The sequence below is a fragment of the Falco cherrug genome, chromosome 3 (assembly GCF_023634085.1).
Source record: "Falco cherrug isolate bFalChe1 chromosome 3, bFalChe1.pri, whole genome shotgun sequence".
In the NCBI taxonomy this organism is placed as follows: Eukaryota; Metazoa; Chordata; class Aves; order Falconiformes; family Falconidae; genus Falco; species Falco cherrug.
In genome coordinates this window covers 76,258,620-76,273,998 of record NC_073699.1, presented here as the reverse complement: position 1 = coordinate 76,273,998, position 15,379 = coordinate 76,258,620, and the positions used below count along the sequence as shown (strand labels likewise).

General features: G+C 38.8%; 1 long non-coding RNA gene across 1 annotated transcript in view; it reads left to right on the top strand.

Moving 5' to 3' along the window:
• LOC114017141 (uncharacterized) overlaps positions 1–13,581 on the top strand; it is an 81,779-nt gene extending 68,198 nt beyond the window's left edge. Inside the window, exons 3-4 of the long non-coding RNA XR_008731232.1 lie at positions 7,872–7,998; positions 12,549–13,581. This is a non-coding gene — a long non-coding RNA (uncharacterized LOC114017141). The remainder of the gene's footprint in view (positions 1–7,871; positions 7,999–12,548) is intronic.
• The last annotated feature ends 1,798 nt before the right edge of the window (positions 13,582–15,379 follow it).

Below are 15,379 nucleotides of genomic sequence, written 5' to 3'. Positions count from 1 at the left end.
AACAAATTTCTTCTTTTTCTTTTTTACCCTGTACAGCAGTTAACCAACACACATTTCTCATACATTGCATTGAAAAAAGTATCTTGGAAAAATCACTGTGACATTTTTAGGAATATCTTTCATTTTCCTTGGTGGGCTGGTCTTTCATTCTGTCTAGCAGTAAAATAAAACATTTATATTCACACAGCCTGCCTTGTGTTTATAGTATTTGGGGGGGTGGGGGGTGTTTTGTTTCACTAAATGTGAATAGGCTTTAGTGTGACATAGGTAAGAAACAAATCAGGCCAAATACCTCTTTAAAATTAAAGGAAAAGGTTGGATGACTGATGAGAAGAGGATGCTAAGAGCTTAAGACTAGTTGGTGTTGGTGTTGTCAGCGGGTCAGTGTGTTTGGCAGAGACTGGGAGAAATTTCAGACAGTGTGAATTTGATGTGTCCTGTCAGCTTAGTTCACCTTGTACTTCTTTTTTTGCTTTCTGAGGAGTCATTTCACGCTGATCTGTGCCAGCAGCAAACTATATCATGTTCAGGCAAACACACTCCTCAAGAAGTTGGTAGAGAGCAAAGTGCAACCTATTTGTGAGTACTTGCTCAAACCTTTGCCAACAGATGGTGGCTTCCTCAGTGTGGGGGGCTTTTCGTCTCTTTGGAGGGTACCATCACAAACAGCTAGATATAATTTGTCCAGCTGTAGGTTTTAATGCATAAAATGACAAATTATAAGGTCACAACTAGATCAAGTTTTGCTGAATATTGCTCCAGTAGTGTAAAATGTTACTAGTGTCCTGTGGTCTGAGCCCTCCATCCTCCAGTGGACAAGGGCCCTGGCACAGAAATAACAGAAGCGAGCATGTATCAGCCTCTCAGCAACTGCAAATCACAGTCCAACGTATCTGCTTCAACTGCCGTTGCATTAATACGCCAGGGTGTGAGCTGCAGCTTCTAAAGAGCAGGCAGCTTTGCTACAGGAAGATTAATGCCCAGGAGAAGTGGGGAAAGAGAGGGTTCAACCCGTTGATGGTTGCATCTTAAATCTCTGTTGTTCATCTCTTCCTGAGACATTGGTAAAAGGCCAAGAGTAGAATAAGCATGGTGCTGAAATTTAGTTGCACAACTGATGTCCTTTTGTGTTTTCTGGGTTTTTTTTCTTCCGCCCCCTCATTTATAGGTTTTTGTTGTTTCTGTGCAGGAAAGGCTGATTAACAGTTTTTGGGCTATTGTGACTTCTGCTTGTTTGGTGAATGAATTTAATCCCATAAGAATCTTTTGTTTAGTCTTCATAAATAGCTTGAGGAGTACCGTCTTCTTTAAGGCTGCAGAATACGCTTACCAGGAATAACAGAAAAGGCTGTAACATCTATGCAGAAGGATAATCCCCAGAAATCTGAAAAATGTTTAATAAAGCAACTTTAACAGACCTTTTACAATAGAAAATTTGTGTGTCCGTCGTGCTTTAAGATGGGAATTTAAAGGATAAAGATGAATAAGGTGACAATTGACATTTCTGTTCTCCCACTATCTGTCAGTCCAAGCATTATATCCAGCATATATGTACTACTGAGCAGTTTATATTTTTATACAGTGTCAGATGTTAATGATACAATATGGCTTTACTGAAATATTTCCTTAAATTTCCATCTTACCTGTATGGCAGTACTCAATAAATGTGTGAAGATTTGAAGATCAGTTTTGGAAGTCTTACATTAGCCTTCAGATTTACCAAATAATAGCCTGCTTGAGCAAAATGATAATGCAATGATGCTTTCAGTGACAAATTCACCAAAGACAGGGTATTTTTTTTTTTTTCATTTTGCAAATACCACATGTTGATCTTTGCTCATGGATATTGTCATAATGACAAAGTTTGTGAAAATGGTGCTTCTGAAACACTGCCAAGCTTTGTGACTGCAAAGCTTCAGGGCCGTATTTTCTGCTTTGTGTGAACTCAGAAACCTCAATGGAAAAATCAGTGGATCCCTCACATGTAATCATGGAAAGATTCCGCCATAGGAGTATGTTCAGATGGGATTTTTCAAGGAGCCTAAAGGAATTAAGTGCCTTGTTTATATATCTGTGTAAAATTGCATTGTCAATCAGTACTTTCATCCCACAGCTGTTAGAAAAGATAGCAAAGCTCCCCTTTGATGCATAGATGCCCTGTAACTTAAATCACAGTTTGGGGGAACACATGTCAGTCAAGCATGGCTGATCAAATTACTGAGCACACTAGCTCCATATGCATATGGCCTTTTTTAAAGTTGTTATTAGGCAAGCAAAAATTAAAGCCTCTCCTTTTTTATCTCATTTGCAGCATGAAAGTGAAAGGTGAAGGCTCTAAGAGAGAGCTTCACTTGGAGCTCAGCAGCCCTTGGATTTGGCACAGGATGCTTTTTCACTCTGCTAATATTTTTTAATAGAATACAAGTCAGTAATACCTTGCGTATGCTGGATTAGTAAAGCAGGCCTGCACAGCCTTGCCAAAACAATCTCTTCTATGCGATTCTCTTGTTTCACTCGCTTCTCTGTTTGCTCTGATGTTGCCAAGACAGAAATGCTGACAATGATGGGGAATAGGAAAGGGGAGGTGGAAAAGGAGACAGGAGGTTACAAAAACCCCAAAAACATTGATCCTGAGAAGCTGATACAGTACAGAGAGATATTTAGTCAGATTATTTAAGCCACCTTGTAAAGCTCCACTTAAAATGCCCTGTTCCTCTTTACATTAATCTGCTTTGATGTTTTGCTGATGTTCTGTCTCTTTGCTGTCCTGTTCCTCTGTTCTTCTCCTCCCCCTAATCATTTCATTACTGACTGGTTGTCTGAAGATCTTGCAAGATAGTAGGTGTGGGTAAGACTAGCACTGACAAGCGTGTTAGCTGGCCTTTTCATTTTTGCTTCTGAGTGCATGTAGATTAGCTGTCACTCTTTCTGGTATTTATACCTCTGGCACTGATGAAGATACTAGGTTTACTGCTTGAAAGCCTTTCCATTTAGGGAAGACTTTTTTTTTAACACTGTAACAATGCTGGTTTTCTACTAATAAAATAAGAAGCCAACAAGAGCCTCAGTAATTACAGTACAAGCAATAATCCAAAGATAATTTATATTACTGTGTCCTCCCACTTTTATGCTGCTAGATAGCCGAATTATTTGACTCTTGTGGTAATCCATATGAGCCAGAAGGCATTTTCCACTAAGCTCTACAGTGCGTATTTTTTTTGCATTTGGACAGCTCCGGGAAGGAGACAGGATTCTGGGGCCCCTACAAACTATCTGAATTGCCTTTATTTACACAGGCAAGCTTCTCATGTGAAATGGGTCTTGTTGCACAGCTACAGCACAATATATGAGTTACACAGCCCAGCCCATTCTGTAAATGCTCAGGACTATCTGAATGCATTATGTCAATTTTGGGTTTATCTCACCCAACTTTTAGTGTCTAGTCTAAGCTGTTTAAATTCTCTCCAAATTAATATTTTTTGCTTTCTGTGCATTGCAGCCACACAGTGCAGTATGACACAATATGTGTATGTTTACAAGTAGGTGGTTATCTCGGCTTGTATCTATATATAGGCATTCGCAGATTATTGGTGAATTTCAGAATAAAGTTTTCTGTATTTTAATATTTGATCATGTTTAATGTGCAGCTAACAAGGTTTATTTTTGAAGGGACTTTTATAGTTTGGGATTTTTCCATGCATCAGCAAAATGAAACAGGTTAAATCTCTCCACTGAAATGAGATAGGAGGATATATCAAATTGTTTAATCAATTGTCTAGTTTTAAGTGCAGAAGCAGTCTTGTGTTTTGCTTATGTCATTAAAAAAAAAAAAAAGGAGTACTGAAGGACTTACCTGGCTTACAGCAGTAAGTGTACATATTTTTATTTCACAGAATCACTGAATCATTGAGGTTGGAAGAAACATCTTTGGATCATCCAGTTCAGCCATCCTGCTCAAGCAGGCTCAGCTAGAGCAGGTTGCCCCAGACCCTGTCTGGTTGGGTTTTGAATACCTCCACAGTCTGAGACCCCAAAACCTCTCTAGGCAATTAGTTCCAGTGTTTTTAGCAATTGTCATTGCTATCAATTGTTAAATAATGTAGTACAACATGTGTTAATAGTGAAACTAAACTCTAACATTTTTTTTCTAAGTGTAAGAAATAATATCTTCAAATGCATGCAAGATCGCTTGATGGAAACTAGACATAAAAAACCTGCATATCTGAATGTCATCTTGCTCTCAGAAAAGGCATTAGAAAGTATGTATAGAAGTGCAGATCATGGTTTTCTTTTGCATTGTCTACATTTCCTGTAGGTTTGGGGCTGGGGCTTTGCTCCTGGCTGGTAGACATGTTTTTTTTATGTGTGTGAAGGCTTGTCTTTCCCCCTAGTATTTCAGTTGGGTTTTCACATATTGTAGTTCTTTCACTATGTGAATAAACAATTTACACGGATGTCCTTATTGATGTGTGCATTTGATGGTAAGCAGTTTTATGCATCCTTCAACTCCTATAGACATTTGGATGTTTGGGAGCATTGTATGGATTTGTAACATCCCCTAGAAGGTGTAGGCCCATGAACTGTTTCCACAAATATTTTTCTATGAGAGATATATAGGCTATATTATTCTTGTGACAATTGAGAACATTTAATTTAAAATAATTTAATTGATAATTTTAGGTTATTCTTTGTCTCTGTATGTGAAAATGACAAGGTGGAAACTGGTAACAAAAATATACATGGAATTTTGCAGGATACCAAGTGTCTTTTGTGAGACATGAAAAATAAGCACATGCATACTGAAGAGAAACATGCTAAAACCAAAGAATGAAGTATTCATTTGGGCAGTAAACATTATAAGTACATATGGTAAAATCTTTTGTAAAATAAGAAAATTAATAACAGCATTATGCCTATAAAACTGGATTGCAACAGTCAGCTGGGTTATGCAACAAGAAGAAAGAATGAACAGAAAATGTGAAGAGTTGCTAAGATAAACGAAACCAGAAGTGTCTTAGAAACCAGGGAACGTTCTTTCTTTCAAGAGTGCACAAAGGTGACCAAGCATTTGTTTCAAAAGCAGGCACTTCATCTTGTTCAGACTAGTTCCTTCAGGATTACACAGGTGATCCAAGAAGATGTGGGCAGCTAGAGGGTAACCTTGGAGGGAATTCATGGCCCTGCGCCAGCCATTAGGCAGGCAATCTCAAGTCCAAGGGCACTAGTGCACCTATACACTAGTCCGTGGATGTACAAACTGACTTTTTCAGTGGAAGCAGGAATAAACAGCCCCTGCATGCAGCTAAACAGTACTTCTGAAGGCTTGATCTGAGGCTTTGAAATGTTAGACAGAAACTACCGAGACTGTGGCTTGTGCTTGGTAGCAGAAATGGCAGCTGCAGGGTGTAGAAGAAGCCAGTCTGGGGATCTGTGAGCGTGACCCTGAAAAAAAAGGAAGAGGGAGGACTTCTTGGGCACAGGGTTTGTTGTAACAGAACACTTGATCAGAAGAAAAACTGCTTGGTTTTCTTCTTTTCTCTCTGCTGCATTCAGGGAAACAGAATTTGTTGCCTTTTTTTTTTTTTTTTTTGTCCCTTTGTGTATGTATGTGTAAGCAGCATTACACTTAACCAAAATCCTTATAATCTGTTTCTTACTTTAGAAGAAACATTATAAGGGCCTCGGTTTTGGGTAATGTTCAAGCCAGGAAACCAACAATGCAATGACAATAATTCTGCCACCACTGCACATCTGTGAAAATCTCTGCTATGGTCGATCTGAATAGCCTACATTGAATGACATGAGACTTCTATTGCAGAAAATGAAACCGGTCCTTTCTTCTAGGAGCCAGTCTCTGAGGAACAGTAAGGTCTATACAATAGCTAATACCCAGGGGCTGCATTTGGAAAACTTTATTCCATTTGAAAAGCATTATTTTACAAATAATCTCACTGAATTTAGAGAAATATGCTGCCCAGTGAGTGTATATCAGCTAGCCTTTGGTCCAAAGTAGAAAACTTTTAAGGAGCCAATGTTTGTTTGTAACTCTAAGTGCCTTAAAGATATTCTTTAATCTTGCTGAATAATTGTAGATCTGTGCTGTGTATTGTGCTCAACTTTGAAAGGAATACACAGATAACAGAGTGCATCAGAGGAAAATACTCGGAGGTATGTGCTTGTTAAATAGCAGCTTGTGGCCCTGCAGATTGGTGTTGCTCAGGAAGGTATGCTTTTTCCACCCTGTGGACCTCGGCATGAAATGATGTGATAAAGTAACTGGCAAACTGGCAAAAGATGGCAAAAGACTGCTTTAAATCCTGCCAGGGTAACCATTGGTGACTGGCCTATTTGGGTGTTGTGACTGCTTGGGAAAACGGAAGCATTTTTTTTTTGTTTGTTTGTTTGGAAACAGGAGCTAAAACAGAGAAATACCCACCAATAGATGTGCTGATCCAATAGGGCTGGACTGAGGACAGTCTGAAAAGACAGCATATATTTGTATTGAGTAGAACTGGTGCCTTGAAGGGCAGGTAGAGAAAATGAATAGCTCAAGGACAGTGCTTGTAAGCTGGGAGAACTTTTGTCATGTTCCTCTGGGGTAGCTGAGGACTCAAATTCAGTAGTTTTGTTCCTGCCAGACCATTGTAACTGGGAGCCAAATCAATGCTTCTTTGTTTAAGAACAGTTCTGGGAATGCTTGATCAATATTCACTTCCCCTTTTGCCTCTTTACACGGCTAAGTGATTTGTACCTTTGTTGTGGTGTATAGCATTTGTTACTTACAGATCTCATTGTGCAGTGTTTATCACCTGAGAAGTCCAGGACTTAGAAGAACACTTTATTTGATCTACAAGGGACTGTCAACCAAAGGATGTATTTTTCTTCAGAGTAATATCTAAGGTCTCATTTTATAAAACAACCATGTTGAATTACACAGAAAAAAGGTGGCTGATTTACCATTAAGAATTTAATCACAGTTGAAATATTTTTTTTCCCGGAATGCAAATGAGATGGAAAGGACCAATCCCTCTCTTATGGGTGACAGTACAACAAACCCATCACCTGTATTCATGTCTATTGTCAGGTCTTTTAGGTAGCCTTCAGCCCTCAACAATGATATGCCACTGCCTGTAATCGCTTTGGGAGAAAGCAATAGGAACATATAAATAATTGTTCAAAATCACAGGGAATTGTGACAGCTGCTCTCTAGCTACCCAAGTGCCAAGTGTCACAAAACAAAGAGGATTCACTCCAGCTTTCTCCATTCAAAAGTATGGAGCAATTTCAGCTTTCCAAAGCCCGCAGGGTTTAGCAAGGAAAAGGTCTTGCAAGTCAAGTATGTGTCAGCTAACAAATCCCTGCACAATCGACAGAGCCAAGAACTTTTCCTATTGTCTTACCTTTGATGCTTTGCACACTGTGATAACACCTCTCCCCCTTTCTCCTAGAAGTATCCGATATGTTACTGAGACTTTAGCCTCATAAAGGGATAATAGTACTCTTGAGGTAGTTACCAGTCATGGGGCTACATGTATTGCCTGAGTAGACCTTGCGTCACATGCCCAGTGAAAGGGTGGCCAGTCTGTTCTCCCTCCAAAATTTCTTGGTTAGGGAACAGCCAGTAATTCAGTCATGCTCTCATTCAACAAGTGAATTCAGTGAGAATACTCAGTTCCTGTTAGTAACAGCCATTCTTTTTTCCGCCACATGTCAAAGAAAAGGTAATCTCGAGCTCCCGCACCTTGTTGGATGTCCCTGAAAAAAAGACTCTCGAAAGTCAAAAGTCGTCTCTGTATATTTCCATCTGGAATGTATATTGTTTATGTGTTTGTCTTTGTATAATTTGTTCCACTTAATATACATTCTTCCAGCACATAATGCACCATCTAATTAACTCCAGAGAGCAGAGCAGTCATTTTCCCATCAAAATTCGCTCATGAACTTTTGGAGCTGTTTCTTCATAGTAGCTGAGGTCCCCTGCCAGCAATTCCAAACAAGGTAAGCCTAAGCAGAAGTCTTGATCGAGTTCATCTTCTTAAAGTAAGCTTTGCTGCAACAGGATGCTTTGGTTCAGAGAATCTGACTGTCACACTACCTGTGCTTCTCAAATAAATGCTGGGGGGGGGGGGGGGGGGGGGCGGCAGGGGGGGAGTATCATGCAGTGAAAAGGGCATCATGCAGTGAAAACTGCTTTTGAAATGTCACAATTCCCAAGATTTTGAGGCATGGAGTTACTCATTCAGAACAGTCATTCTGTCCACCTAGATAGTAATTTAGGAATGTGAAACGATCCCACTCTAAATGTAAGCCAGTGGCAAGGATTTGGATTCAGGTATTCTTATAATAAGCTTAATCTGGAACACAGAGGCCACAAGAAATTCTTGTGGCAGGAGCAATTCTGTGTTGAAATCCTTCCCAGCAGACTTCTTTGCCTGTGTGACTTGCCTATTGATGCTCTCAATATGTTTGCTTGATACATGGCATTTCTTATAAATTGTTATTTTTTAAGATTGTATTTCTGTCTAAAGTTAGTATCACTTCTGGAAGAGAGTGGTTTAGTTATGCACCAGAAGATAATCACTGAAAATCTTTGAAAGGCAGGTTCTTTGCTAAAATGGAATAATGCAATGCTTTTCCATAACTCTTCACATGCCACTTAAAACCTGCCTTTTGAAGTAGCCCAGCTGCGGTCTGTTCTCTAGCCAGTGTGACTACAGGCATTTCCTCTTACAGTTTTCAGAAAGTGTTGTCATAGGCAATTTTATTTTATACAAAATAAGGCCAGACATTATTCTTATTGTTGTGAATCAAAAATATTTCCCATAGCAAATTACTGACAAATTCCAGAGAATTATTTTCTTTCTCCCAAGAGTAATTATTTCATTCAAATAAGTAGTGAGTATTCTGAAATTTCAGGGGGTTTTTTGCATTATCATTGGTGGTTTTCAAAGACAGATGAATTAGGCCTCTGTCTCTGATTTTCACTGACTTGATGTTTCCAGTGAATAGGCTCCAGAGTCTCCTCTAAGTCTTTGAAAATCTTCCACATGATTCTTTTCATTCTTTGTGCATCCATTTCCCTGCACTGCTACTTTTCAAACCTCTATAGAAACACTCATGTGAACCTGGAGGAAATATGTGCTCTATAGTCAACTCCTAATTGCCCTACTGGGCCCATCTCATTAAATGTAATGTCTCATTATCCATCTATATCTTAGCCTTCAAACATAAAATGTGACCTTGGGCTGTGAACCTGCTACTAACTCTACAAGATCAGATTTCACTACAGCTTGCACAAGAGATCTTCAAGGGGAAACTAAGGTATCTGAAAAAGGCTTAAAATGATTGAGTGGGTGACCTCAGTGAGCCACAGGATCAAAGCACCTGACATGTACTATCTCACCATTTTGTGAAACAAATAGCTGCATTTTATACCTGTTCCAACCATTAAAAACTTGATGACATTTTTCCCAAGAATGAATGAACAAAGAACCTAAGCTTTATCCTTACACATCAAAGCACTCAGACTCACGTGCAATTAACCTGCTTGTCATTCTTCCCCTTCAGTATAAGGAAGGCAAGTGACTGAGTCTCGTAATTGCTATGATCTTGGTAATCATAAATCAGTGAAAATTAAGAAGCATCTTTTGGTGGAACAAAGTTCCTCCACAGGATAAACAGTAACCCCAAAAGCCTTTGTGGACAGCAGCAGAAACCATTTCTCATTGTGTATGGTCATATAAAATGCTCACTACATGTAGTTGTACACGTAAAATACTTTTCATTAAATGGTGTTCTAATAAGTCTGTATTTGGCTTCTACAGATTTAAAATATGTAAAAGTATGACTTAGGAAAAAGTCTGACTGTTTTTATCAAATACCTACTAATAAATAGTAAATCCCTCCTCCAAGGGACATATTAAAGACAATACTGTCCCTTTACACAAGTGCCAAGACTAATAGAGCTAGAAAAATGCCACCATTGTGACTAAGATTTCTATTCAAGAAAATAATTCTAAACATCTGAGATACTACCATATGAAAAATCATACGTTGGTAATCTAGGCTAATGACACAAGTATTAAGAACAGTATATATTTCTATATATAAATGCATACACACAGACACACATACGTACACACACATAGATAAACACAACAGCTGTCAAAATGAGAACAAAATGAAGCTGTCAAATATAAAATTGATGAGTAGACACATGGAATTGGAGAAAAAAAAATAAAAAACCTGACTTGTTATGGTTGAATAATGATTGAATATAATATATTCAAACCTGAAACCTTCTCCTGTTGAATCAATTAGCCAAAACACTGTTAAACCACAAACACACCAGTCATTAAAAATAGTGTTCCAGGAAAGAAATACTTCCCTTGCCTCTCAGCATAGCATGTAGTAACGTCAGAGGACAAAAGGATGGTAGATGAAGTCTTACAGTAGATGATTCATTAATTTCACATGTTGTACTTTCAAAGCTGGAGACTCATATTCATACAGAAGAGAGTTGTGTGAAGCAGGACTAGTTCAACAGGATTTGGCCATGCGTTTCCCATGGACTACTTCTTCCTCTATGGTGGCTAGGTCAGGCACTTGTAGAAATTCTCAGTGCTTTATTACACACTGTTATCTTCATGGATGACATGGCAAAACTGATTTTTTCTGCCCTTTAGATCTTCTTTTAGTTACCTGTAAAGGTAAGAACTCGCTTTGTCAAAAATCATGTATTATAGAGACAACTACAAAATGTGTTAATAAAGAGGTGGTGGGAGGGGTCTGCTTGAAAAGTGAATGAAGCATTCTCTACAGTGAATACTTTACAGCAGGCTTCTTGAACTCAGCAAAGTAGGAGATGTTTCCAAAATAGTATGTAGAGCTTAACAGATACAATTGGTCCAATTCAGATGTGACATAAATGGGAGCGGACAGAGGGAGTAAGCAACACTCTCTTGTGTTCGTGCTGGAGTCTAAGGTGGTATCACTTGCATAGCAAAATGGTTGAAGAACAGGGCTGAAACAGGAAAGCTGGCTTGCAAAAAGAGAAATACAGAGCATAGTGCAGGACTTTTACTGTTTTTGGAAGACAGACAGATGGGAAAGAAAATATGCACTATGTAGGCCAAAGGATGAGCCTTGAAATGTTTGGCTGTTCAATGAGTATCTCTATAGGTTCTGCCAACTTTGGCTGGGTGTGAACAGTGATCTTATTCAATGGCACTGTCTCATGGACCAAGTCTGGCTCATGGGCTAACACCTGAAGAAGCCTAGCCCAAGGACATAAAAATGTGCCTGTGTGCTACCTATGTGGAGAAGCCTGTGGTGCCAGTCAGTGCTGCAGATAGTTGCAACCTACTTACTGAAATAGTCTTCCACTTTCACTGAGGAAGAAAGCCAGGTTTGCTCTACTGTTATCTGAGAGCTGAGATCTACAACTGTTTCCAAATTTATTTATGCACATCACAGGTCTGAAGTTGTACCCCCTGCTAAGTTAGGAACTTAAAAACTATCTAGATGTGAAAAGAAAAAAATTCAGAATGGTTCTTCAAAGATAGGAAAGATATTTGATCAAGTATTTAATTAATGTTATGCAATTAATTCTGTCTGGAAGAATGAAAAATCAAAAGTAAATGTTGCAGACGAGCATGCAAGCCTCAGAAAAATATGTCCCCTGTAAATGGGAGGCATATAAATACGCCAAATAGGCAAATCATGGTTTCAAGTTCTGTAAATCTTTTTCCTCGATGTATCGCTTACCATATAGTCTTCTGTATGTTAATGGTAGCATTCCCATTAGCAAATGTAAAGCAAATTATTCATACTTTAAGTCCTTAAAACCTAAAGTATTTCTTGTGCAATTAAAAGAGCCAATTGAAGAAGTGTTATGTAGAGAGCTTGTTCTTAATCTCAGCTGCATAGCATTCATTATCATGCTTCAAAAATGCATGGAGGGATCTTTCATTTGGTGCAGTATTGCTTCTGACAGCACAAATTAAATCTACCTACAGTAGATGTTGCCTGTTACTGGATGGAAACGTTTAATAGGTCTAGTATGTGCTGCTCCAACAGACAGTGAAAAAAATAAACGATTGCAATCAAAAGACAAAACAAATATATTACAATAATGTTAATTATCTGCATAGTTATCAGTAATCCATGGAGGATATAAAAATAAGTTTTAATGCATATACAGCTGTACAAGTGTCTATGCATTTTGAAATTAATATAAATGCCTGTGTATTTAATCAATAACACATCTCACATCAAAACTGTCCAACTACATTTCTCCCAATATATTTGTAGCATCAGAAGTCACATTACTAAATAGTACAATGTGTTAATTTCAGTACAAAAAACATTTATGGAAACGTTTGTGAAAAACATTTACTGTATAGTTACTTATAAATCACTTCAGCATTTAGATCAAAAGAGCACTGCAGGATGTCCTTGATTCGCCCTGCCTTATGTATCAGAGGTATGGGCTGGGCTGAGCCATGTGTTCTGTAGCATTCCAAATCAGTGTTTCTACTTTTTTGCAGCTATGGGATGCTATGTGGCAAAATCTAGTTCTTTCTCCTGCATCTGTGAAGAGCCTTGGAGAAGCAGCAGCCAGTGAAGCACTTGTCCTCTTGTTGTTGTGGTTCAGAAGTGCTAGCAGAGCAGCTGATGAGCCCTCCTGGAGCTATTCAGAAAGCACATACTTGCACCAAAGTATGAGGCAGAGAATGTTGTTGCCTTTTTTATATGAGTAGTTAAAGACAGTATATGGAGTAATGAGTCTCAAACAAAAAAATAAAATGGTAGCACTAGAACTTAGAGACGGATTCCCAGGCCATACTTTTTAAACTGTCCTTGATATAGGGAATGAATTTAAGCAAAGGGTCTGGGGGAACAGGTACCAAATACTATTAGACTGCGCAGTGACTGCTGGCCTCTTTTGTACTGTATATGAAAGTCATCCAGAGTCTGGCAAAAAAAGAAAGAGGAATCTCGCTTTCAAGCTTGATGATGAATGGGCAACCAGACTGCCTACTTGTGGATAAAAATGATGGTTTGTTTTCAGATGAAGGTTTTGGTGTGGTTTCTATATGAAATTCTTCCTCTCTAAGAAAGCTAAGAAGTTCTTTTCTCAGCGTGACTGGCATTAACAGTCCAAGACAAAGCCTGCACGGTAGTTATTCCTTGCTAGAACTCTTCAGAAATTGTAATTTCCATTTCCCCAAAAACTATGACTCCAATATTTTCCTTTCCAAAACAGAAACTAAGTGACACTTTGTCACTTTGTCTCTGAAAAAAAGCTGCTGGGAGAAAAAGACTGTAGAGATATTAATATAAATAAATATTTAATCTTTTTCTGCTCATAACTAGCTCTGGTCTTAGTATGTTTTCGTGGTTAAACCCCAGCTGGTAACTGAGCCCCACACTGCTCTCCCTCCCTCCCTCTGCCAGTGGGGTGGGGGAGAGAATTGGAAGAGCAAAAGTGAGAAAACTCAAGGGCTGAGATACAGATGGTTTAATAGGTAAAGCAAAACAAGGAATTCATTCACCACTTCCCATGGGCAGGCAGGTGTTCAGCCATCCCCAGGAAAGCCGGGCTCCATCACACCTAACAGTGACTTGGGAAGACAAACACCATCACTCCAAATGTGTGTCGTGTCCCCCCCACCCCCTTCCTTCTTCCCCCAGCTTCATATGCCAAGCGTGACACCATGTGGTACGGGATATCCCTTTGGTCAGCTGGGGTCAGCTGTCCCGGCTGTGTCCCCCCCAGCTTCTCGTGCCCCCCAGCCTGCTCGCTGGTGGGTGGGTGAGGAGCAGGAAAGGCCTTGGCTCTGTGTGAGCTGCTCAGCAGTAACCAAAACATCCCTGAATTGGCAACACTCTTTCCAGCACAGATCCTAAAACACAGCCCCATACTAGCTGCTATGAAGAAAATTAACCCTATCCCAGCCAAAACCAGCACATATGTGCATGTCTTTATATGTTGCTGTGCGATGGAAGTGCTCTGAGGAGCTGACCTCTTTCTACTGTATTCATCAGGAGTAAAGAATCTAAGTCTGGAAATCTCAACCCATCCCATCTCAATCATATATAATCAGTTTTTTCTCCTACCAGAGACTTTGTTGGAACTCCTAATGACTTCAGTGGAATTGGAACTCCCAATGACTTGAGTGGAAGCAGCCCTGAGACCTGAATTCCTTAAAATGTTAAAATCAAATGACCGTCCAAGAGCAATATTTGTTCTCCTCCTGTTCCCTAAATGGACTAACACATTGATTTTGAATCCATGGTTTGGAGACTCAATTACAGATTAAGTGTTTTTTTGAGGCAGGAATTAGAGGTATAGCAGTGGGAAAATGCTTTAAATGAATTGTTTATATTGTCTGCCAACAATTACTTGTTTTTGTAACTCGGTATTACTGATGTTGATAAATTAGAATTATATATTGTAAAATGGCATGACATCTGTTCTATGGGGGCAGAAGAATGCTGATGTGAAAGCCCCTCTTAATGAGGAGCAGTTGATATATGTGCAAGCACTTTTATAGTTTTGTCAAACAACATAAAAGTGTTATTCTGGATTTACTAGCAGCAAATAAAATCCAAATTGAAATAAGATTTTTAAACAGCACAAAATCCCAACACTTTTCATGTCACTAATAAAACCCCCACATGTCCCGGTAAATACGAAGCCTTAAAGTTGCAGTACTATCTTGTATGCAAAATCAAGAATACTATTTACTCAAGCAAAACTCCTGTCTGTGTTACTGCCACTGGAAAATGAGTAAGTATTATTCTCTGTATTTTCTTTTTTATAATTTAATTGCAATTATTGATAGAAATACTGACTTCACCATATCCTTTTAAATACATCTGCAGGGGCTCAATCCTGACATCTTGACTTGCCATCCTTCCATCTTAAAACCTCAGTGAGGTTTTAGCTCAGGGATAATTCACATACAGTTTGAGGGAGTTTCAGGACACTCACATTTTAGTGTTCAGATCTTAGAAGCATAATTCTGAATATTCTGTTAAGTCAAGTTATGGTTATTGACTTTTGAAATACATATGATAAGTGTTGTTCCTTTTTTACCATTTTGGAATGGAATATATATGGCCAAACTCTACTTATTTGATCCATCTCATCAACTTTAATGATGAGCAACAGACAGGATTTGGCCAGTGGGTGCATAATGTTGAAAACCAGACAATTCCACCTTTATCATTTTTCATATTTTTGCATCAATGTCTGCAGGGCAGTCAGTTTTTGTGGTCCACCATTGCTTTTAGCTTCATATAGTCCAGTTTTTGTTTCTTTTAAAGATGAATTCATCTCAGTGGTGACACTGGCTCTTGCTTTAGCTAGTTT